Source organism: Thermobia domestica, chromosome 2 (genome assembly GCF_964235325.1).
Source record: "Thermobia domestica chromosome 2, izTheDome1.hap1.1, whole genome shotgun sequence".
Taxonomy (NCBI): domain Eukaryota; kingdom Metazoa; phylum Arthropoda; class Insecta; order Zygentoma; family Lepismatidae; genus Thermobia; species Thermobia domestica.
In genome coordinates, this window is record NC_137455.1 from 201,448,304 (window position 1) to 201,475,791 (window position 27,488).

At 34.9% G+C, this 27,488-nt stretch overlaps 1 protein-coding gene across 1 annotated transcript in view; it reads left to right on the forward strand.

Moving 5' to 3' along the window:
- The window catches only part of bbg (PDZ domain-containing protein big bang), a 956,487-nt gene that overhangs the window by 136,807 nt on the left and 792,192 nt on the right, over nucleotides 1-27,488 (forward strand). The window lies entirely within an intron of this gene.

The window sequence follows — 27,488 nt, forward strand, 5'->3', positions numbered from 1 at the left end:
GTACTGCAGCAAAGTTAGATAAAGTGGAACACATGGTCAAAGAGAAAATTATGTCGTTACTAGTCATATCAAGAATCGAAATGCGGATTTGCGGACAATACTAAAATATCTCAAAACTCGGTCTGCGTGCAGACTGGGTAAATTATCAGAAAACTATTTATTTAACGGACTTCCAGCTGTAGCCAAGAAGGCCACCGATTTATACTGGAATAGTACATTAAGAGTCGATTGATTGATTAGTGTTCAAGTTCCTTTTCCGCACCGAGGGCGTACGAGACAGAATCCATTTCTTAAAGTGAGGCCCGAGCTTGTAATCCACTTACAACTAACAACACAGATACTAGCAAAGAAGTGGGTAAATTTGAGTTGTTTGTGTATTTGGGAAATGTTGTAATACTTTTGCGACTATCGCGTTCAAAGTTACCACAAGCTCTCATGTTCGGTTCCTGACGCCGATTTTGCTAATCGTTTCTTATTTTATCTCATGAATAGTTGAATCATGACTCTAAGATGTAGAATAAAGCAGTTTATTGACATACCATAGAATAATGCGTCCTGCAACTCAGCCGATGATTTTAAAATTTGTCACATTAATCCTGAAAGATTCTGTGTAGTCTCCATACTGTAAATCATTTTGTTGTGCAGTATTTGCATATGAGAACTGAAGTGTGTAAGAAGAACATATAAATTCCTTCCAAACTTGCATAAAACTACATACTACATTTTAAAGTAGTTTCTATTTATATTTATCACACCAAAATATAAGTACATAATTACTCTTGACAGTAGTTATTACGGGGAATTACATAAACTAAGCACATTTTATAAATTACTCTGTTGAGTCAGTTATTTCTTTTAAAGAAATCAACGTCAATGTGCGCTTAATCAAATGAATGTAAACTTGCAACAAGGAAGATGAGTAAGCAGTGTAGGATTTTTCGCAAAGGTGAATAAAACTAAACGCTATCTAAAATTTTCCCACAAATCTGCCGTTGTCATGCAATTTGGACAACTGCACTGTACAGTTTTCAGACCGTTTCTCGTAACTCGCGTTTTTCTAAACAAATGACTGAGTAGCTTAGTGCACAGCATATCTAGAATTCAATGTTCGCCTTTAGCGTGGATTTTTTCTTCTTTTCTTATTTGTATTCACGGTTTTACATTCGTAGCAGAGGTTTTTGTGAATCTACTCAGCATTTTTTCTTTATGGTATTAGACTATGTAGCCTCTGAGATATTTTCTTTTATTTACTTAGTTTATGTCCCGGATTGGTTGCTTGGTTGATTTGGAATTTTAACGCCATTTTCATCACCAAGGTTATGACACTTGGATTTACAGCTTAACGTGGGATCCGAACCGCATAATCTCCCACCACAAATCGAGCCCGGATCTCCGTCACCAAAGAAGAGTACGCTAACTATATAGTCACGAGGTAAGTCTTTATGTACCGGAATTAATATCCAGAAGGCTAATAGAAGAGTGTTTCTTCTAGATCAGCCTCTTTTCCCGGAGTCACAGCGATTATATGTCATTCTTATCCAGGAAATCGCTTGTCCTTTAGGAAATAGCGTCCCAAATAATGTGCAAGGCAGCTCCTTCAGATTTTGATTCCCCCAGGGGACTGAACCCATAATATGAATTCCCATTGTTCTAATTACTGCACATTCAATATCATTTATTATATTTTGAAGTTGTACCCATCAGAATTATTACCTTTTTCTATTAAAGGTTAAATCTTCTCGGGCATGCGGGATAGAGAAAGAAAGACAAGGTTTTTCATTTCTTTCCTACCGCCTAAATTGGCTTCTTCTTATCCAGAACAAGACTCTTTGGTTGCTCTAGCATTTAGCAAACAGTTTTGTTAATTGATATGCAACTTATACTTCTTTGTTGGTCAGCATATTTTCATTCTGTTTTCCGCATTCGTTCTTGATCAGTATATTTTCCTTCCGTTTTTCGCAAATGGTTACACCGTCCATTATTTTTTCTTCATTTTTATTTTATTTATTTGTTGTTGTGCCAAATGATGGATACTGTTTAGTATGCAAATGATGGATAAATGAAGCAATGACCAGTTTGCAGCTCGTTTTTTAAAGAAGGATACTATTTACGAAGAAAGATATGCAGGGTTTAAGAAGTTTCGTCTTCAATTCAGAGATTTTTCCTTGAGTTTAAGTCTCTCCACTAACAAGTAAACTCACCCCATTTGAAAAAGAAATAATGAATAACTTCAAGACTATATTACCTCCTGAATATTTTACCTAAGGAAGAACTATCATTATATTTATTCTCCTCCTTTGTCCCTCCTGGGAAAAAGATAATGTGGTAGTATTCGATCGAGAAACGTAGAAGAAGCATTTCCAGGTCCAAACTTAAAAAAAAGCTCATTAGTCCCAGGACGTGCCAAAAGGAATAATAATAATAATAATAATAATAATAATAATAATAATAATAATAATAATAATAATAATAATAATAATAATAATAATAATAATAATAATAATAATAACTTCAAGACAATTAGGCCTAAGAAAAAATTTAAAATGTGAAATAACAATATTAATAAGCTAGAAATTATCTGCAAAATGGCATTATGAATTAACGAATTGAATTGAAATTATGACGTTATGAAGTGCGCATCAAAATTTCGAGTCTAGAAGAAAATGTTTGCAAACAATTACTGATTTATTTAATAACATATTGTAAATGCTACCTGGCACACTTTTGATATTTCTCATTGACTTTAGATTATTCAACTAAAAGTTTAGAAAGTGGGAGCTAGCCTAACGTAAAATCTTAATGTCCCACAACTATGCCTCGAGGCTAAGGGGGATGATGATAATGAAGGAAATACTGGAGAAAAGAAACTGGGCGGAAGCAGGAAAATACACGCAGACAGTGCTTGTCCACCATAAAGCTAACATGGCACGAGCTAAGATTGAACTACGGATTCCACACACCAGAAGTGAGTGCTCTATCACTGTTTAGCCAGCAACGTGTTCATTTTGAAGATTTTATGGGCAAAAGTGATTCCAACTTTTGTAGAAATCGAAGATTCTCTCAACTCAGTTTTTACGATTTAAAAATGATAACTGAAAACCACCGTCCACAGTATGCATTATGTAATTGAACATTAAAAATTTTTTCCAAAATCAAAATTGACATCAGATATCACATTTTATTTGTTTATTGGCTGAAAATGCCCATTCTCCGACGGGAAGAAGAGGTTTAAGCGAAATATTAAAGCCTCCTTCCCCATTAGGATACATACCGTATTTCAATGAAAGTGTAGTAATAAAAACCCGTAATATACTCTATCTTGTCAGAAATTTTTAACCTCCGTTCCTTTTTAGAATACACCTTTTAACCAAAGTGACATGATAAAAAAAACTCAGCTTGAGGTAGGTACTAACAACGTTCCAAAATTGATTTCAAACGGCTCAGCTGATTCCCTGTGATGCTATCATAAACAACTGACAACATTGCTCTCAGTGTCCCCCCCCCAAAAAAAAACAACAGAAAAGCAGAAAATTCCCGCGCCCTCTTCGTCACAACGACAATTTTCAAAAATGCCGCTATGCTACATTAGTATGTTATCTAGGAATTCTCCGGATGTTTCATCATTGACTTGATTTATCGTCTTGTTTTAATCTATTAGACATAATTGAGAAACGTTAACATTTTGGATACCTGCTCCATTTTCGTTTCTTTAGCCCATCGGTTTATATAGGGAACCATTTATCTGTCTTCTTTCCAATGATGTACAATTTTAATGGTTTGATTTTACTGATTTCTTCTTCAAAAATGTCCCTTACTTCATGAAAATTAGATTTTGCTATAACCAACTACCTCTATGGCTTATGAAACCCGACTCTCCATTGACTTTTGTCCTTAGTCAAATGGATCCCGTTTCTACGTTGTATTCCTTCTGAAAGATTTATCTTACTATGTCGTCCTATCTGCGCCTAGGTCTTCCTAATGGTTGTTTTCCAGTTGGATTTCCAGTTAATACTTTGAAAGTGTTCCTACTTTCTTTCATTCTACCTATGTGCTCTGTCCATCTGATCCTCCTAAACTTAATGTCTCAAACAATGTTAGGCAAACCATATAAGTTGTACAGTTCCTCATTATAAAGTTTTCGCCATTCTCCATCCCCGTTCCTCTTGGGTTTGAATATTCGACTTAGGATTTTATTTGCAAGTACTTTCAGTTTGCATTTTTTCCTCAAAATAAGCGACATGTTTCACAACCGACATAATTATAATTGTAAGCTTTCAAATTCTTCGACAGGATTACGGTCACGGCGAACTTCCATGTATTTAATTTTCGGTGCGTTTATTTCTGGACCCACGTCTCTACAGGCGTTTAATAAAATCTTTATTTACTTCTATTGTCCTTATCTAATCCCCTATCAGATTTACATTATCAACATGAGTCATAACCTATTAAGTGTCATTCAGCTCTAGACCCTGGTTGCTATTTTTGATTTTCCTTACAGCGCATTCTAGAACAAACTTGAGTAACAATGGAAAAAACTCATCTTCTTGTTTTGCGCCATTCTCGACGTGAAAGCTCGTGGACAAGTATTTTCCAACCTAAACTTTACTTTGAGATTCATGTAAACACATCTGAATTAATTTAACTATTTTTTTTTTTTTTTTGTATTCCAAATTCGGTAAGAAAGTTGTACAGTGTTTCTTTCCTAACCAAGTCATAGTCCTTTCTGAAGTTAATTAATAATTGTTGTACCAGGGTATTGCATTCCCATTTCTTTTCGAGATATTTGACGAATAGTAAAATATATAGTCGATAGTTGATCGATTTTCCCTAAATCCGCACTGATAATCTCCAATAATTTAATTCGCATATGGGGTCAATATGGCTAACAGTATTTTTGAGAGGATTTTTGTAATAGGATGTTGGCAAATACAATTTTGTTATATAGTTTTAATAATTAATACTCAACTTAGTGTTATTAAATTTATATAAAATGCGCATTCATTATTTTAAAAACCAACAGACATTTAATTAGGCTTGGAAAATATCAGTAAAATCACATAATAGAAAATTCCAGTTCATTTCAAGGAAAACAGAAATATAGTTCTCCATATTTATCAATGTGGGGTGGGGGGGGAGGTTATAGGTGTTCAACGCCGTCAAACTAGCAGTTTAAGTTTGTCGGAATAAAGTTATCCCGTACTTTTCAAGCGGAAGTGAAGTTTACAACATAAGGATCGAATTAATTTCTTTACATTTAAGTACACGCTGAGCGGGAGACGAATATTACGTTTTTATCCCCTTATACTGGATTATATTTGATTCTATTACGATTAATGTTGAGATGGAACATTCAGTAAATGCAGTACAAATGTAAACACAAAACTTACCAAGGTCACCTCCGCGTGAATGACGATAAATGAGAAACGATTGTGTATGATAGCAATGACTTCCTGGTTGGAAAAAAATGCTCTTGAGCTTGCAACACTGCTCATAAGTACCGTTATACAGGGGGAAAAAGAGAAAGAAAGAGAGAATATGACGTAATAATAACAGCTGCTTCGTAAACTGCGAGATCGATCATATATCCCGATAGAAACAAGTTCTATGAAGACAAGTTACTTCAGTTTAATTGCAGTATTGCTTCTTCCAACTGAACGAGTAGCGAAAAATCTGTTACGAAGAGAAAACGAGTGACCTATTCCGTTTTTTCTTTTTTCTTTCTTTTTTTTTTTTTTAAAAAAATAATATGTAAGGCATCCAGTTCTTCCGATACTCTGTGCCAACTTTCGAAAAATAATAATTTTCTCATCCATTATAAACTCATTATTTATTTCTTCTTGAAATGTAACTTGAGGCAGAAGTACCTCTAACTTTGAAGCATCATAGTTTGAAGGAAAGGGGGGGGGGGGAGGAAAGAAAGCAAGAAAAAGAAATTGAACGTTGTGTTAATGTGTACGTATACAAGTATTCAGTAGCATCTTGAAATGTAAAATGACATAACCGTTTAGTAGTACACTACTTAATGATTTGTTTCAAGGAGGAAGGGGTGGGAGGAACTTGAAAGAATTACAGTATATTTGCTGAATGCGTGTCACCAGAAGTTGTCTGTTTCAGGGTCATTACAACTACAATACACATTTGGAAAAGTGCATATATTGTACTCCTACATTATAGTTTCGCTTCTTCTTCTTCTTTTTTTAATGATAGATAATTTAGAATAATGTGTTTTATGACTTCTAAAAGTTAGCACGCAACTTGAAAAAAAATCTAATATTACATTCCTTTCGACGAAATTTTTTATGCTTATAATATTTTACACTTATACAGATTTTTAAACAATTAAACGTGAACATAAATGTATTGATTTTACATGTTTTTATGGGATTTTGTAAAATTTTATATTAACTTATTTAACATAACCTAGATTTGGTTAGTTTAGTTTAGAGAAAATTGAAACTTTTTAGTTTAATATCCCATGATTATGCCCTTTAGGCTAAGGGAAACGATGATTAAAGCAAGTGAATGATGAAGGAAAAATTGATGGAATGAGACAGTGGCAGGAATAGGGGATATCCCGAGAAAAACCACGGACACGATGTTGTCCACCACAAACTTACTTGGGCGGGAATCAAACCAGGGACCCCACGCATCAGAGGTAAGCGCTCTACCACTGAGTCCCTAGCTTAGAGAAAGTTCGCTTATGTTATCTAATATGTAGATGAAGTTGAGTTTTATTTGCATATTGAATTAGGATAGTAAAGCCTCTCTTAAGTTAGGTAGACTAGAAGTTAGTCGTAGAGTAACTTTTAGTGTTGCCACGAGACGAGACATTTCTCGTGTCTCGTCTCGTCTCGTCTCGTAAACGAGACGAGACACGAGACGGGACAGAACCCTTTTAGACGAGACACGAGACGAGACAGACTGCTTGTCCCGTCTCGAAAACGAGACGAGACACGAGACGAGACGGGACGTCTCATGAAATGTCTCGTCTCGTCTCGTGTCTCGAAAATGAAAATGCTGGCGGGAATAGCCAAGATTGAAATTGCCAGTGGTCATATAGATTGCAAAAGGAAAATTCCCCTTTGTGAGAAAACATGTTGAAAAGCCTTCATAGAAAAGTGTCCTCGGTTTATTGAATGAAACAATCGTGATACATGAGCTTCCAGGAATATCATCCTTAATGTCTTGTCCGCAATTTCCCTTGCTGTAAACTGAGGAATTCTCATTTTTTTCATTTCTGGCTGGAATGATGACAAACAAAATCAAAGACAGGGAAGATTTTTTACAAGGTCAAGAAACCGAACTACCACCACCATCTATTCAATTTGAAAACTGGGTAAGGTCTATACTCATTACAGGTTGTAGTTCAAAGTTCTGGCTGAGATGGCGGAAGAGAACAGAACAGACTACACTTGTCTTTATTCTCTGGTGACGGTATTCTTTTTGCTATATGAACCGAAATGAACCGAAAACGGCAATTGAAGTACGTCATCTTGCAACTAAAATTTTGTTTTCTCTCTCTCTCTCTCTCTCTCTCTCTCACACACACACACATACACATAAAAACACACTTTTACCATTTTACCAATCGCTCGCTTATTATACAGCAGTCATGTTGTAAAATTCGTTTGGAAGGCGAGCGAAGGACAAAGAAAGCAAAGATATTATTGACGAACCCTTCAAATTGTTTGCTTTCAGCAAATTTATGATACTAACAATAACACTGGAAGTGAAGAGGTTTTACAGGGGGATCTTCGTTTTGTTACGCGGAAATGTTTCATCTGACCAGAGTGCGAAATTGCCCTCTGCTTCCATGTTGTGAGGAGGGAAATACTTCCCTTTCCTAGTGAATAATATTCATTAGGACCTAAATTATCTTCAGAAATGGTTTCTTACAAAGTGTAAAGAACATTTGGTATAATATTCATGGAACTCCGTTGAAAGCAGAAAATATCATGAGAATGGTCAAAATTCAAACATTGAAGAACATAATTAACAGAAAAGAAATAGGATACCCAAACCATATTTTTAAACTAGCCATAAAATGTATATCCTATATTTTTACTAATTCCTTACTCCCATGAAAATATCCTGGGGAGGATATTCTCTCCAATTTTTTTTCAGACTGAAATCCTTTTATCCCGTACGATTTCGCCCCCTGACATAATACGAAGAAACAAATGCTGTTAAAATCCATACACATGACCCTTCCGGGACTCAATCCAGGTCCTTCAAGCCGATGGTCTATCGCCGCAGACCGCTCGGCTTGGTATGAAGATGTACGTTGTATGATTGCGAATAGATCACGACAATATAAGAAACTTTAATCCAAAATGGCCACCCAAAAATCAACTTTTTCTAGACCACTAGCTAATCTGGGTGTACTGTAATGAGTTTGTTACACAAACGGGGCAACCACCATATAGTGTCACACAACCCCGCTGTTATGGGAACAGATTTGTACCATGGAGGTGAAGACTGGTCCCAAGCATTCTTTCGTCCGATGTGTCGTTCAGCTCCCATTACTATGGCACTTTAAGTAGAGCTTACTGTGCAGTAACATATAAAATTTCAATCAAATACTTTCCATTACTCAATAAAATTATTTGGTTCCGAGCTTTCTTTTTTAAAAAAATAATTGCAACAAATCTAAACATGCTAAAGTGGAAAGTAGTTTTTGGATTGGTGTGGTTAACACTGTGAAACCTAAAGGCTGGACTATATGAAATCAAAGTGTACACACATATCTATTTCTCTATTTATCTATATATCTTTCCATATCTTTCTCTCTCTCTCTCTCTCTATATATATATATATATATATATATATATATATATATACACTATAAAGCAAGTGGGCTGATAGTATACGATAGTGTCGGGGATGGTGACACCTTTAGATCGAACTTTGCTTGTCCTGTAAACATTATTTGACATTAGTGTCTTCATCTTCGACGTACCTATGAGCAACTTACTGTATATTCGTGTATTGAAACTGGTTAAACAAATTTCAATGTCTCAGAATGTAAAAAAAAAAAAAAAAAAAAAAAAAAAAAAAAAAAAAAAAAAAGCCAGGGTCGAGAAGCCTCAGACAACTAACAGCAGAGATATATTATCTTGTAAACTATTTGTCCTTGCCTTGTGAGCTTATTTGATTTTATTTTTAAGATCTTTAGGCAACTTTGGCCCACCCCGAATAGATGATGATGGGAAAATTAGTGGAATGAAGAAAGTGGTAGGATATTAGACAACTTCGAGAAAACACACACATTCGAAAAATGAAATGAAATGAAATCTTTGAGTTTTACGTCCCACGATTATGCCGGTTAGGCTAAAGGAGACGGTGATGATGAGTAATGAATGAAATGGTGGAATGAAGAAAGCGGGAGGAAACGGGAGAACCCCGAGAAAACCCACGCACACGGTGTTTGTCCACCACAAAGTTCACTTGGCGGGGGCTGGGATCGAACCCGAGAACTCAGGCCCCAGAGGTGAACGCTTTACCACTGAGCCATCGACAATCTGCTTGTTAGACTTAAGTCTGATAACGATATTTCTTGGTCAGTTTTGAAATACTCAGCAAGAAGTATCATCTCTCTATCACCATGCAACATCTTTTCCATATCGACCATGTTAGTTGGCAATTTCGACTCATGGAGAACAGAAACTTCACGCCTTCGATAGGGAATCTTGTGAATAAATTATCAATTAAAGCCTGATAAACTGATGATTTCTTATTTGTTTATAAATTTAATTTTTGTAATTTCACATGGAGGTTTGATGCCATTCCCAAGTTCCCTCCCCCGTCTAGAAAGCGAAAGGGAACGAGGTTCCTGGAAAGTGTTCATAGGTGAATAGGAATTTCCCTCCTTCTTCCTGTTCAATTACCACATTACTGTTTGCCCTGTGCCAAATTACGATGAATTTCAATTAAATTATCATCGATACTTTTGAGTGGAACAAAGGATGAAATTTGAAACTTCCAAATTAAGTAAGTGTACGAACGTAAAGATAAAATAGTGTAAAATTTTCCATATAATTATGCGTACAATCCAAACTTAAAATTTCCGTGTAATTAATCTTACAGTACAAATTTTATGCCTATTTTAGTCACAACTTTATGGGTTGATTGTCCTGTGCTGTAAGCGCTCTATATAATAAACATAAGCTTCAGCAATTATTATAGTAGAAAGCAATGGATATATAAAGCCAAACACTGTATTTTTTGCTTCTGATTTTTTTTTTCTTAAATAACATCGATCGTTTTCGATCATTTTTACAAACCAACTCACTACCAATTTTCCATATATAGAATGTGCCCCCCTCCCCCATAAAGGAGAATTTTAAAAACTGCTAGGATGTTTATTTTCAATAAACAGTTAATACACTGAATTTCAGCTCCGTAAGTTTAACGGCTTGCGAAATACTCATTTTGTTTCCCAAAAATTCGGATCCTCACTACCTCCTTAGGATATTATGCATTATAATGAAAGCAATATAACATCCCAGTTTGGATTAAGGCCTAATAACTATATACCAAAAGGAATTTCATTTGACTTTGCAATTTGACCGTGATGATTAGGCACACATAGTTACATTCATTTTTTCATATAATAATTTATATATTACAGTGATTCAAAAATGTATTTTTTCCAGTAGTTAGCTCCTCTAAAAACCACAGGTCTCGAAAGCCAAGTAGTAGTATAAGCTCTATTGCTATTATTACAACTAAAAATATCAATATCCAAAAGTGCCTGAAGATCTTTTTTCACTTGGTTAGATTTACTCATCTCAGGTAAGTAGACAGAAATAAATGGAAAAGGAAGGGAAATGAAGATCTTGAAAGTAAAACGAAGAAAAATTTACATTCTTCAGAATATTCTGTCTACAGTGCAGTGAGCAGAGTGGATCGGTAGATCATACTGAGCCGGTGGGCTGCAGTGGGTCATGGTGGGTGGTAGGTCGCAGTGGGTCACGGTGGGTGGTGGGTCGCAGTGGGTCACGGTGGATGGGAGGTCGCAGTGGGTCAAGGTGGGTGGTGAGTCACAATGGATCACATGCTGTTAACCCACGACCCACTGATCCACTCAGAAAACTTGACCCACTTGATCCACTGACCTAATCCATCTCTGTTCTTCTCTTGTGTGTCCAGGGTAATAACTTAGTTGTATCTTGATTAGCATGGTGCAGCCTGCTAGATTTTACTTTCGTTCCCATGGTATGCTGCTATATTTTTTACGAGACAAAACGAGACAAACGAGACGAGACGAGACGAGACATAACCTCTCGAGACGAGACACGAGACGGGACGAGCACATTTTTTCGAGACGAGACGCGAGACGGGACATGCTTTGCACGAGACGAGACGAGACAGCCTGAAGTCTCGTCTCGTCTCGTCTCGTGGCAACACTAGTAACTTTGTTTAGCTTACTGTAGCATAACTAATCTAACCTAAGGCCTTCCTTTTGAAAAGGTTGTTTTATAATTCACGTACGTTACAGAATACATGAAGTATAGACAAATATACGAAATAGAAAACTTTTCTATTTTTAAATGATAACTATATGTATTTCGACAGCATATAAATATATATCAGAATTAGAAGTGTTATTAGGAAACCGGCAGTTTCTTGTATAACTATATTTGTCGAGTTAATAACATGAAAAAACAAAGAAAATCGTAAGAATCGTCAAAACAAGTTCATAAAACTTTCACCTGATTCTTAAAGCATATTCTCCAACTTGAAATTTCTACGAAAGCAACTATTTTCTCCATCTAGCTTTTAAAAAATGGGAAGAACTTGACCATTAGTTATTTTGTCCAATGTACTATTTCTTTTCATGTATCTTATGTATAAATGGGCTAAATCTTTTCCCCACTGGCTTAGCATATTTCTAGGTAAACATAGGGAAGAGACTTAGGCTGTTTAGAATATTTTTAACCGCTTTAGAAAAAGGTTTTCAGTTTGACCTGTATGTATGTTCATGATTATACCGAGAACAGTTGGTCATATTTCTATGTGGTTTTCACTAGAAGAATAAACTACTCCTAATGAAGGTTCTTACCTATAAATTTAAAAAAAATAGTTATTAATTATTTAAAAAAAACAAAAACAAATAATTCCTGCAATGCCTGATTGGAAAGTCCTAAAATATGCGGCAACCAGATGATCAATACAGTAAGGTGGGTTGCATGTAACCCAGGGGTTAAGAACACCTTTGTAGCCAGATTTCTCTAAATTGTTTAATGTTCTTTGGTGATGAATATTTAGGTCATCAAAATATTTTTAAAAAACGAGAAAATAATAATAAAGTATTTAAAAGGAGAAAATAATTTATTATTGTTATCTATAAAATTTTCTTGAAGTTGTGTCAAACCAAATATATTAATGCCTCATAAAATCACCATCGAAATAATATTATATTAGGCATTTATTTGTTCGGCTTGGCAGATTTCAATTTTTTATATAGATAATAGTAGTAAATTATTTTCTGCTTTTAAGTGCTTCATTATTATTTTCTGCTTTGTAGCTTTTTTTGAAGACGGTTCATATATATTTCTTTTAAAATTATTTTATGTATATCGTAACGACGGGAGTTTGAAATTCATAGGCAACCGAAACAACTCAGTTGCATTCCAGGTTGCATACAGTTCAGGTAATTATTTTTTTTAAATTAGACTTCCTAAAATGAAATAAAATTAAATCTTCAGTTTAATGTCCTATGATTATGTACGTGAAGCGAGGAAATGAAAGAATTGGTGGAATGAAAATGTGGGAGAAAAAGGGAATCCTGAGAAAATCTATGGACACGATGATGTCCACCGCAAACTTATTTGGCCGGGGGTCGAAACAGGGACTTCACGCACCAGATGTAAGCGCTATACTACTGAGCATTATGACCTATTAGATTTAGGATATTTAGGGTTTAGATTTCTATTCTATCGACATCTAAGGCCATTTAGCCCGTCACGTATATGAAGGATGACGTCCCTTGGCGAGCACACTATCCGATGAAAGGGAAGGAAGAAACTATGTGGAAGGGAGGAAGCGCCCTGGGACCATTATGTTAGATACCATCCCGGCATTTGCCTGGTGTGAGTAAGGGAAACCCTGGAAAAAAACTCACTCAATATGGCTGGCCTGAAAAAGCTGTTACACTTTTCGACCTAGTGGCCACACCGAGAGCGCTAGCGACTACGCCACGCGGGGCTACTGTAACCCCTTAGACTTCTAAACAATGCTATGCATAAGTAAAGGAAGTCTTAAAGAACAGCTATGTCCGTTTGTTGACAGGTATCAGAGCAAATACTGTAAAATATATCGAGAAATAGTTTTCTTAGAATGGTCTCAGAATCCTACGAATAGGTTCCATCTCATCCGTTAACCTTCTGTTCTATCCGGAAGTGGTTGAAATTAACCATTTTCTGTTTTAATAGTGGCCTTGATAGCATATAAACTGTAAGATGTAATGTTAATCGGTTTTCTAATCGATTCAGCGTTTGAAGAAAAAGTATTTATTATTTTCACTTATATCTCTACTAAAACCAGAAGTAGTAGAAATTTAGTACTAGTTCCGGTTTAAATATTGACCTCTGTAGAGCAAAACCGGTAAGAACGATAAGCAGTTTCTTGTAATCGATTCGGCGTCCCAAGAATAAGTACTCCGTTAACCTTCTTTTCAAACATGAAGTCATAGAAAGTAAGCATTTTCGGTCTCAACATGGATCACTAAAGAATAAAAGTGGTAAAAGATAGCAAGAAGCGGTGTTTTAGAATAGATTCATCATGCCAAGAATAAGTTTTGTCCTCTGTTAACCCTTTATTAAAACCAGAAGTAGGAGAAGTAAACCATTTCGGTTTCAGCGTTAATTGCCATAAAACAAATACGGTATAACAACAAGCGTTTTTTTAAAAGTGAGTTGATTCAGCGTTGCAAGAATAAATTATATTTTCTTCATGAATCATTTATTCAAAATAGAAGTATACACTTGACTTCAACATTGCTTGACAATTGCTAGGAAACAAACACATATTGACCCATAATTTTTGGGATCATGATCCACGTACATTAAGTGACTAATATATGAGTACATATATTAGTCCAACTTTATTGCCAAAAGATAGGTTTGTTTCTGTGCCATGTAAACAGGATATGGTAAATCAAGAAAGAAGATGCAAAACAATATGCAAAGAGAACGTGAAATCGAAGTTGTTGTGAATGCTGTGAGTCCTGATCACGTTGGTAAGACGTATGTTCACCTGAGACATCACAGCATCCTTAACACCTGTTTGAGATGCTGTCAATGAGAGTATTGAGGAGAGCTTGGAATATATTGTCCCATTGTTCCGTAAGACCAGTTTTAAGAGCCTTGAGGATTCGAGCTGAGGGATCGTCTGGTGCAACACGTCTTCCGAGAGCATTTCAGGCGTGCTCAATCTGGAGATCACGCTGGCTAATCCATACGGTTAATGTTCTAACTCTCCAGTTTTCTCTCACATTCTCATTCCACCACACATCTTCCTTTAGACTCATTCACTTTTATTAATCATCCGTCTTCTTCAGCCTAAGAGTGATAACCGTAGGACGATGTTAAAATAGAAATGCCAATTTCATTTTCTATCATTCTATCAATTATGTATTTAATTATTTTTCCTTTATTTTCTTTCTTTTTTTATAACGTGTATGTATTTCTACTCATGAGGGGGTATAGAGTGCGGAGATCAGAGAGCCACACTCAGCCATGCGTGAGGCAAAAGAAATTGTCATTTACATAACTGTTCAGTTCTTTTGCACATAAAAGTGGTATATTGAATTAATGTATTAAGGCACTGACAAATGTTAGAAGTGCAGGCTCTGTGATTCGCATGGGCGAACCTAGTAAGTGAGATAATCTTGAAGTGGTATCTATACATATTTTATATAATGATCAGTTTTGTAGAATTTCTTTTAAAAGCTATATCGAAGCAATAATATGGACTTTGTATTGCATTTTGTTGCGTACAGCAACAGAAGTTTACGAATTGCATTTCGAAATCAACTCAACACATTTCTTAGTTTCAGTCCTTAAGTTGGGTCTTCATTCCTTTTTGGTAGAATTGTGGGATGCTATGATCGATAGGAAAGGATCAATATTGCGTAATCATTGAAGAAGGGAGTGGCCATGATACAGTTTATGTTGTAAATATATTTTAAATGAGAATATGATATTTAGTGTAATAACATACACTTGTTTCAGTGAAAATTACGATTGAAAGTGGCCAGTTTGCAAAACACACACACACACACACACACACACACACACACACACACACACACACACACATATATATATATATATATATATATATATATATATATATATATATATAATTTTCATCTTCATAATTAATCAATCGACGCACGATCTACATTCAGCACAGACTGGTGAACTAGTTATTTGATGTGTAAATGCACTATAGTGACCAGGTATCTCGAGTATTGCGGAGTTGTGGCATTTTACTTTTGTTTTCAGACAAAACAAAAGGAACTGTGATAAGATATACTTTTCTTTTAGCTACTTTACGGTTAAATGGGGCTGGTTACTTATGCGCATAACTTTTATTCATGTCTCTGCTATAAGGTTTGTGTTAGCTAAGTTACGTATAATTCAACCGAAAGAAATATAGATGATGATAGTAAACTGATTGATTAACGCCGAGATATTCATTCTGTACATAAATACCTTAGAGAAGCAGCCACCAGGAAGCTTCAAGTCTCAGTATTTTGCAGAAGCTTCCTTTGTTACTAAATTCTGCTTTCTTCCCTCATAGGGGTATGTGTGGGCTCAGACCCCACGTTAAATTTTAGGTTAGATTCACATGCTATATAGTTTTGGTGCTGAAAAACGATATTCAGCGATTCAAAAGCCAACCACTAAAACCATGTAGTGAATGTTCTTGGAAATGTAGTTTATTTTCGTGGTATATAAATTGGCATTTTTCTGAGCCTCGTTTATTAATTCGTTGACCTACTACTAATAAATTGTTTCATTATTTTTTCCCCATGTGTATTGACTGTCCCACGAAACTACTATTTTACTTTACAGCGTTTCAGTTGTTTTCAGCATATTTACAAACCTAACTCAAATTTCAAAATTGGTAGAAGTTGAGTGACTGGCACATTACGTCGAGATTAACAAGTGAAAACATATACATATTTAATTACATATTTTCCTTGTCAATGCTTTAATTGAAACGTGACACTAATTAGTAATGAAAGTAAGTAAGAATGGTCAGTTGATAATAATTATGTGTGAAACAATTTTGTAAATATGATGTCGAGCCATATTGCTCAGCTAGTGGCATTATTATTATTATTATTATTATTTTTTTTTTTTTTTTTAAGGAGCAAAATGAAATGATATTTTTAAGTTTTATGCCGGCTAGGCTAAAAGAGACGATGATGATGAGAAGTGAAGGAAATGAAGAAAGTGGGAAGAAACAGGAGAACCCTCAGTAAACCCACGCACACGGTGTTTGTCCACCACAAACCTTACTTGGCGCGAACTGGGTCGAACCAAGGACTCCATGTACCATAGATGAACGCTCTACCACTGAGCCACCGCGATCTCAGTTTAAAGGAGCACTAGAGAAATGGTCCATCAGGATTATATTTCACTCTGAATTTGTAAACTACAGGTTTGATCTTGAAGGAGCTGTAAGTGGCAAATAAATACAGTAAAAGTTTAATAGAAATACTTCGAAGAGCAATACTTATTTTCCTCCATCTGGTCAAGTTGGACAAAACAGAGTTTGCATCGTACTCTACATACACCCTTTATCCGTATGCTTCTATATCGCAATGCCTAGATGTCTGAGATATTGTAATCAGAAGCAGTGTTTCCTCTAAGAATTGAGTTTAACGTCCCTTTGAGCAGCGAGGCTATATGAGACGAGAGCTATTGATTATGGAATCCGAACCACATGAGCTCCCGCCGGGAATCGAACCCGGGTCTCCCCCACTAAAGGCGCTCATTTGAAGCTTCAGGGGGCAATTGGCTTCCTAAGTTTGATATATATATATATATATATATATATATATATATATATATATATATATATATATATATATATATATATATATAAATCAAGATTATATTATTATAGGAATGGAAAACGTGAAATTTTACTTATATATGAGGGTCTTCCCCTCTCTCCCCTCCTCCAAGCGAGACCTAAAATGTCCTTGCTGCTTCCAGGCATATTTCCAGAGGAGCTTTGCCCCTCCTTGGAGTTGGCTAACCGACCCATAAATTAAATTGTGATAACAGTCCCCTTACATTTTGATTTTGCTCTCTCCACCATATAAAATTTTCTAGAAAGAAACTTAACCACAAGGCTTTGTAAATTCTTGTAAGCTAACACAACTTTGTATTGAATCTCGGTCAAGAAATAAATAATTCCTTCGTACTGAAAATGAATTGAAGTTCCTACTTTTACGTCCTTCTATTATATTCTTTAGGCCAAAGAAGACCGATGATCAACTAAAGAAGTAGTGAAATGAGGATGTGGGAGAAACGAATGAACTTGGAGAAAACCCACGAATACGAATCGTCTACTAGAAACTCACGTAGTCTAGGATTCAACCAGGGACCTTTTGCACCAAAATAGAGTTCTCTACCGCTGAACCACCGTGTCAGGTTATTTCTACATATTGTCTTTTGCATTTGTGCCAGTGATCAAGTCATTGCGTTGGTCTGCTGTATATTTTGCTCATGGGAAAGTAATATATTATTATTATGTGATGTTTTTGATGTGATAAGAAAAATACATAATTTGACCTGAGATTGAATTTCTTCTAAATGTTTATGCTGAAGAGATAGGTAGTGAGGCAGAGATAAGAATACTATGTGAAAAGAAGGAATATAAGACGACAAAAGGAACTGAACAGAATAAATTTAAAGTAAACGAGAAAGTTAATATTGTTAATATTGTAACAAATGGTAATCTCAAAGATTCCTAATTTATGGATGCTTTGTGGAAATTTTAACACTCTTATACGATTGCAAGCAATTCGGCAATTCAGTCGAGAGACTATCATGAAAATATTTATAATATTCACACATCAAAAAGCAGTAGATGGGAACGATCTTCAAATCTGCATGTGCACTTTCTAATACGAAACTTATTTTTAAATATAATACTTTGGGTTGTGTGATGTTATGTATGACCAGAACTTCAGTCACTTTCAAAGAACTCTTCCTTATATTCCTTTCGTCTCGAAGTAACACAATAATATCAAAATTTCAATTCTAATTGAAATTAAAGTGTAAAATATATCAGATGGAAAGTGAGACCATAAAGCGGTATACATTATGCATTTCTCTTTTGTAATCATTTACGCTACTCCTAATTTTTATACATGTGTGAGCTTAACTACATATGATGCTTTTTACACATCGTCTGCATCTAAGAAGAGTTCAACAAACATTTATTTTCATCCTGATGGTAGTATTATTTTTAAAAGTTGCTTGTGGATAATGTTCACCTTATTTGGTACACAAAGATGTATACTACTACACCTCCTCAGAGCTGTGGAATTACTTAAGGTTCGCATGACCCTTGTTGCATGGCCCCATCGTTTCCGGAATTCTTAGCCAGGCGTTGTAGAAGCAAGCATTGACCGTGACCTTAGCTTTTGGTGCTTTTGGAGGGCTTGGTCTCAACGTCTTTATTTGTTATCCTTGGGTAATCCTGTGTCATCGCAGAACAAACATTCAGTTTTTTTTTTGTCCTATCTTTTTCGCTTTGTAGTTTTCTCTTTCAATTCTAATTGGCTCTGCTTTGCATTTGTTTTTGTCTCGCTGTCACTAACCTTAAAACGTAAGCTATAATATTAAAAAGTTATTCTCATGCGGTTATTATGTTAATGATGTCTAGTGAGTTGCTTACATTGACTGTTCTGGAAGGAACTGATTTCCTGTATAATTGTGCGAAATAATAGAAAGAATGTTAACAACGACCGATAGTAGATTAATAAGGTTATGATTTATCGCAATTTGGACAATCCTAATTTCCGTTTCTGATAGGTCAATTTCCTTCAACTGGCCAATTAAGATTGGAAAAACGATAGAAAAAAATACGTAGAACACATGTTAGGGTCGAGGTAGTAAAATAGAATAAACAAGTGTTGTTAGTATTCGAGTGGTCATGGATCCATGAATGTATCTGCAAAACTATCGGCTATCCAGATTTTTGTCTACTTCTTTTTCTCTCTGTGTGGTTTACGGCGAGTAGCATCAGTAAACTATGTCACCAATATATAGTTGTAGATGATAGTGATAAAACATAGACTCGCTAGTTTGATTTCCATTTTACCTTTAGACCAACACTGTGTTCGTCAGATGTAGAATACATTAGGAGCGAATTCTGCTATTTAAATGCTCCTAGGTTTCCTTGTCCTCCCTATTTTTGGTCTACCAATTTAGAATAGCAAACTTTCCATAAACTCAAAATGTATGTAGAATAGTAAAATGTTCATAATGTTGAATTGACATCAAAGAATCTCAGTCCTCGTTCATGCTAATAGGTTTCTCGTTACGCAACTCTACATTCTGAGTATCATCTGTTATATATAGATATTATGAGTTGATGTAATTAATATTACAATATTAGAAGCAGTTATCTTATAAAGCGTATGTTATCGATCGAAGCCTTGAAACCACTGAAATCAAACTGTACAGACAGAGACTGAGCGGTCAATAAGTGTACAGATAGCGAAGATTCATTAGAAACACAGTTACCTACTGTTGAACCAAGTTACAGAGAGATTGGATAGCCTAGTTATTTTCTTTCTTCCTTTGGGTGTTGGTTTTGCGTGCCTTTATGGTTGACTGGAGACGAACTTCTAGCGGAATTCCAATCGTAATGACATGCAAACGATTCACTTCTTACCAATTTTCTTTCTGAAATGTCTTCTTCGTTGATTATAATACGGGTTGTGCCTGTTACCTCACCAAGATGCGTTGAGTCTGCCCTCCTCTCCACCCCTCTCTCAACGACTTCTTGCAGTTAGAGTGAATACGTTCAAGTGTCTGTTGGCTATATACGCAGTAATGTCTCATTTCGAGAAGTATAAAATAGGTACTTTAGGTTCCTTTATACGGCTGCTTTGACCGTAAATCTGCCAGAATTCGGTTTAAATAGCTATTCCTCTAATGACGATTGAATACTATTGCGTAGGAAACATTAATGCATGTAACATACTCGATGATACTTGGAGATGATGGTTTTCGAGATAGAGTCTGTACCAACACATATTATATTAACGATTGATCGAGTTCGGCTTATGTTCTAACGGAACTGTACAAAAATTAAATTCTTACTGTTTGTCTGCGTTCACGTGCAGGGTTTGTGAGAACCCTAGTTGTAAAACAAAAGAAGGAATTAGCTAAGAATCTTGTGTTATGTGTGTTATTTTCCCATTTGCTGCGTTGTTATCTTCGGCCACCGTTACTATGTGCAATACAATAAATGCAAATAAATAGTTGTTCATAGTATTGCTAATATCTCATAATTGATCTACAACAAATGCAATTGCAAATAAATTTGTTATTTATGGCGAGAAAATTATTTTGAGAAATATTAAAATACACGCACATTTAATAACTATAGAGCGTTTACGAACTTACATATACAAAATTACAATTTGAAACACACAGAGATAAGTCGAAATTACACATTTCCTGAATTTTGATTGCGTATAGCTTCTGCAATCAAGCACATCATGCATAATACAAAACATACCCTATAATTTAATTCTTCGTTTACAAATAAGGTATAATCAAGTCATAGGTTTCACTTGTTCCAACAGTATAAAGTTATGTAAACACAACAAGAGATGTTGGGGAAAACGAAGAATACTTTCGTCATGAATGAAACGATACAAATTATCTGTGTGGGTGGAATAATAGAGCATTGGTCTCAGAAAGAACATATGATTGTGAGTTTAATATCAGCTCTCGCGATGTAACCTCAATGGTCCAACACAACATTGTGGTTGTCATTTCTTAGAGGTACGACTGTATCTTTTACTTTATCACCCTAGAAACTACTTAATCATCATGGTAGTTTCAAGCTCTTGAGATTTCAGCCTGTCTGAAAAGTAATTTTTGATTGATTGATTATATTTTAACGCACTTTGTAAATACCGAGGCTGTATGACAGGCAAAATATTTCTGAAAGTGGGATGCCAATCACTACCTCGGTTCGTATCAGAGTATCCGAATCGAGCCCGGGACTACCCACACTAAAGACGTCAGACCTTACTTAAAGCATGAACACCAGTTATTTGAATTGCAGTTAAGTGACCTTTTTATCAGTATAAGTTTAGTTTGAATGTTTCCCAAAACAGAGAAGTAATAGAGGGAAGTTTTGAAAATTTCCAATAAAAGTGTTCGTTTCCCCTATTGTATTCGTTTATGATTTAACAACACTGCATCAGAGACAGACCAACAAGAATTGAAGCATGCCCCATTATATTTCAAAGATGTTGTTGAATGATGCGTTCATTGCTGTAATAGTACATAGGGAAACATGCAGTGCATTCTCACTTGTAATGAAAAATTAGAAAATTGAATTTAGCAAAATGAAATATAATGTTCATTCATACGTGTTAGAATTGAAGTATTAGGTACGTACAGTCTACATCTCGTTTGAACTGCAGTTAAGTGATCTTTTCTTCGGTATAAATCTAGTTTGCATATTCCCAAAAACCGAGTAATAAGATTTGGAAATATTGAAAGTTTCCCGACACAAATGTTCGTTTCGTTATTTTATTCATTTATAGCTTGGGTTCTTCTTAAATATATATATTAGAAGTGCAATAGTTGTATAGTTGGGTGAACAACAGCGTAAATGTTACTTTTTTATTGTTAATGTAAAAGTATCACTTTCAATCACCGACTCTGCTGTACCTGGATGATTTGCATGAAAATAGCCTATACAGTGCAAGCATTCTTTATTTTTCTCAAGCGTCTTTAAAGCTATCAACACAAAACCTACAAGATACATTTGCGAATAAAAGTGTATGCCCTAGTTGTTTCACTTGTCACAGAGTCAGGGTCCCCAAACGATCGAATTAAAGTATGAAGGAGGAGAATTTTCTTGTGATTTTTTAAAAATATACCTCTATTATTTCCCCTTCGTACTTATGTCCAAACATAGTATTTATTAAAACAAAGCCCACCTAATTGCAATTCAGCAAGGTATAGATTGTGTTCAATAATCCATTAGAATGGGGTTGCCATATTTTAAAATTAGAAAAGCGGGGGGATTCTAAACCGTAAGTACTGATGTGAGCTTGTGTATTACAAATACTGATCTGGGATCCTTCGGGCTATTTTTTAAAGTGATTTCTTTATTAAGTGACACTTCCAATGTACTTAGTAAAGCAAATTTAGTTTTTACCTTTAATGTTTTAGTAAGTTCAACAAATGTGAGTCTCGAATTCTAAAGTAAGTATTACAGTAAGATATCTATAATTGTAAGATATTTGTATGGAAAGTTAAAAAAAAAAATAATCATATATGGCAGATATTGTTCATACGGTTTTCTGTCTAAGAAACACAAAATAATTTCTAAATTTTTTATCATAAGAAAGGTAAAACATATTTAGGAGTCTTGGTCCATCTCTTATAAAATTTCTAATCATTTTTAAAGATTTCTACTTGAAATCGTACTAACATACAAAATTACCACGATTGCACAATAGGCCTATATGAAATACAGCATAAACCTTTTAAAGAAAAAATATTAATAATGAATCTAATCTAAACAAAATGCTAAGGATACCGTAATTCAATTTGCAATCATTTCTGAATATATAAAGACTAATACATAATCTAGGTGAACACATAGACTAGGTAGAAACATAGACTTGTTCAGCTTAACTGGGCAGAATGGTCAACAAAGAAATACTCATCCATAAGATCATATATTAGTATTCATGGATTGAACCAAAATGTGTATGATTATGCCACTTTTTAAAGACATTTTTCACTCTTTAACTTTCTTTAAAAAATATCGATTGCATAAAATCTTATCACAAAATTGTACGCATGATACGTCTTTCATATTGTATCATGTATTTTCTCCAACCCAAAAAAGCGGGTAGTTTTCGTGATTAAGAGATGGTTAAGCGGGGGACGAATATAGGACCTGAAAATCAGGTGGTACCCGCTAAAATCGGGTAATATGGCAATACTACGTTAGAATGTGTATGAATGGCGATTATCTTTCAGTTTGCTAAATTCAATTTTATATTTTTTCATTAACAAGCGGGAACATACAGGGTTTTCATAAAGTCTGGACGGATTTAATTTGCTTATAATTTTCATAAAAATGCTCATAATGAAATCAAATAAAGTGCAAACGGTAGCGGAAGGATTAAATTTTTAGTTGGCAACACTGTTAGATAAGCGGCAACTCTGAACACGTTGAGAGAGGGAGAGGGAGGGCAAGGGTCAGTTTCTTACCAAATTCCATCCATTGTTGTTTCAATGTTGACTGTTAAAAGTAAGTTGTAAGCTGTATTGGTGTGTGTGTCTTTTAAAGAAATAAATAAATGAAAAATTCCTCTGAGAAGACTATTTTTTACCGTATCAAAGATGGCGTCGGTGAAAGAGAAAGCGCAATGTGTTCTGTGGTACGCAGAGCTAAAACCACCAATTCTGGTGTGTCGAAAGTTCACCAAAGAGTTCGAAAAGCCGGCACCGACTGAGAGTGCAATCCGAAGGTGGCATGCTAAGTTCTTGGAGACAGGAAGCGTCCTGGACCGTCCTCGAAGTGGGAGGCCGCCAACATCGCCTGCAACAGTGAGCAGGGTAAGGGATTCCAGCGCCGCCTACGCGAATGTGTGGACGTAAATGGCGCCCAGTTGGAGGTGTGGCGGTGAATGAACTGAGCTGGTGCAGATTACAGGTAAAAATTTAATCCTTCCGCTACCGTTTGCACTTTATTTGATTTCAATATGAGCATTTTTATGTAAATTATAAGCGAATTAAATCCGTCCAGACTTTATGAAAACCCTGTACTGTATTTTTTCTCAGACTACTAGAGCAATAAACACATCATTCACACAGTATTTTTGAAATATAACGGAATTAGCAAATGCTCCAGTGTGTTATTGTGAGCAGTATTTGCGTTCTTTTTTCAGTACCATTCATTTAGAATTCATAACTCGAAGTCCCGCACAAAATTCAGTGTCTTGTGTGGGCATCTTAGAGAAGCCCCCTACTCCTTTTAGAGTTCTAGAACAAGTGTGTATATAAAACAATGAAACACAGATTTAATTATTTTAAATGAAGAGTCGAAACACCAAATCTCATGTCTCTAATCTTAATGAATTGCAAGAAAATTGGACATCCCATTATAATAATTGTAATTCACCCCTTTTTCATGAGCAATCCATTGTTCCCCTTATAGGTCATATAATAATAATATTTTTTAAAAACGCTGAAACACGTGTGTTATTATTTTAAATGAGAAGTTCAAATATAAGATTTTATGTTTCTAGCCTTCAGAGATTCCGAGTCATGATCTTTTATCATAAAAATTGAATTATAATAATCTCCTTACTTGAAAAGGAAGGTGAACCACTGGAAGAACAAGAGAAGGAAGGGGATATCTGGAAGACAACAAATAGATTTCTTCAGGGAGTGTTTGTAGGAAAACAGTACATCATATGATCTGAGAATAGTGAAAAAAGTGAAAAAAATGAAATGAAATCTTTGAGTTTTACGTCCCACGGTTATGCCGGTTAGGCTAAAGGAGACGGTGATGATGAGTAATGAATGAAATGGTGGAATGAAGAAAGTGGGAGGAAACGGGAGAACCCCGAGAAAACCCACGCACACGGTGTTTGTTGAAAAAAGTGAGATATGAAACTCGGAGATATAAACAATTGGTGAAGAAAGGGAAGAAACAGCTTAGGGTGTGTGTATATGTAATTTAATTAAGAAGAAAAATAACGTGTCTGACGAAGGTTATGATAAATTGCCGAATAATAAGTACTTTTGTCATATTTTATTCTTATTTTAAGTTTGGTTTAAAGGGACAAGTTTTGCCGATAGGTGTTTTACCGGCAGATAGCTTAACTGTTGAAATTGGATATCCAAATCTTTAACAATATATTGTTTCAACAATCAAGAAAGTTCTAAATAAAAAATCGGCACGGATTGTTGCCTTCTATAGATTGTGAAGGTTTTTCTCTAAGAGTTCGAAGTCTTTAGGTTGAAATTTGTAAGAGAAATCACGAAGAGATACGAGGACTGTAGTTACATCTATCGACAAAACTTGTCCGTTTAAACCAACCTTAACTCGAGTAAATCCATTTTATTAGAGTAATCTTCATATTTACTTGATATGCTTACTATTTTAAGGTATATCTCATCAAGATAGTTGGGTTGATTTCGGGAATTGAGCCGGAAATTAAATGTATGTACAGCATCTGTAATAAGAATTTACTATAAAAACTGTAAATGAGTGTTGGTATGCATTATATTAAATCTCCGATGTTCCTGTCTTAGTGCCCTTGTATACATCCGTTATCGAACCTGAGAGTGAACACCAACTATGGGTTTACTAACTGTTCGGTTTCTTGACACTATCTGTTGTTACAGAAATAAATAAAGTAATAAATAAATAAAATAGCATATTCTCCAATGTTATTAGTGTTTAACGAATAAAAAATAATTTTCCAAAGATGAAACATATAAAAGTCGAAAGATCTTATTGAACTAAAAATAATACGCATGAATGTATAAGCTCATGCATTATTCTCGAGAAAATGGAGTAAAAACAATTGAAGACCTCGGTGCAAGAAGGGAACGGCTCCAGTTTTACATTTGTTCGGGATTGGAACAAAATTCTGTTAAAAATCAACTTATTGTATTGTCGCGTGTGTAATCTTTTTATAAACAAAACTGTTATTATATCGGTAAAACCTTTCTTTACAAAAAGATTACAGTCGCGAAAATACATTAAGTTTATTTTTAATAATTTTTTTTCAGTCCTGAACAAATGTAAAATTGGAGGTGTCCCCTTCTTGCACCGAGTTCTTCAATTTGTAAACTTAAAAATTTTGTACTGCAATCGTGCCACTTATTGAGGTGCAACTGATGCCAAAATGTACTCTCACGAAGTTCTTCATTATAGTACTAGCAAGATGACAAGTTTACAGTAGTGTTAATGGAATTATCATTAACTCTAAACTTATCATTAACTCTTAAATTTTAATTTCAGTTTAACTTCAATATTTTTCAAATATACGTATAACATACATCAGTCGATTAATGACATCAGGTTGAACAAGATGCCATGCTTGAGGGTAAATTTTCGTATATAATTTTGAAGAAAATAAATAAATAAACGCCAAAACGTATTTCGTTCGTTGTAGATAATAATCGATAGGTTTATTTTGCTGGAAGTTCTTTTTTTATGTACCGGTAGTGTATATGTAGCAAAATACACTGTTAACTATCAGATTGTTGTTTGTTCTTTTGTCTTTTCCAATGGTGATACACATACTGTTGCAAATAAATAATTAAAAATGAGATTGTTTTCGAGAATGTAGCATACAGAGTTGATTAACCTCAAAACCATTTTACAATGCTTGGGTCCTTCAAGGGCGTATCTCTAGAAATACACAATGTCAATTCTTCAGTCATAAGAAACAGCAGGACACTGATGTACTTGATAGCCTTCTGGTGTTTTAAACTTTTCTTTTTGACTTGGATATTGAAAGTCACTTTGTGTATGTATACAATTGAAATAGGGGACTTCGAAGGCAACATTTTTTTTAAAGTTCTCTACAGAAGACAGACAGACAACGTATCATGCAAGTCAAGATTTCTTACATTTGTATGCAATCTTCGACAAATATTTGATAGGGCTTAGGTTGACTGGAACAACCTGTCTGAATGGTAATTGATTATTTCACTGAAATCTTTGCCTTGGGAAATCCCATTGTAGAGAAAGCACTGTTAAGACCATATTCCGAGCTAAAATATTTTTAAACAAATCATTGTGTAGAAGAACATAGATGTTTAACTGAAATTATTCTTATTAAATTAAGATTAGTGAACAACTTGAATGATTAATATTGCTGAATAGAAGTTGCTAAATAGGCCTATTATTGGTTACATTATTATTATTAAAGTTTGCATACTCTCCTTCCCCCATGTGCTCATTATTTATGTGTGGCAACGAAACTGTTCGGGATACAAAACACTTTGTGTTACATTCTCCAAGCAAACATTAGTTATACTTACATTAATTGCGTTATAATATGATCATATTCATGAATTCTTTCTGTGAACTTCAGAAAAGCATATGTAAAAGTTAAATTGGTGGTTTCAAAAGTAGTTGAACATTATGAGGATGGTCTTGTTTTATTGGCAGTTTTTCAGATGTAAAGAAAGAAATGAAGCCGAATTCATGATGCAGTGAAT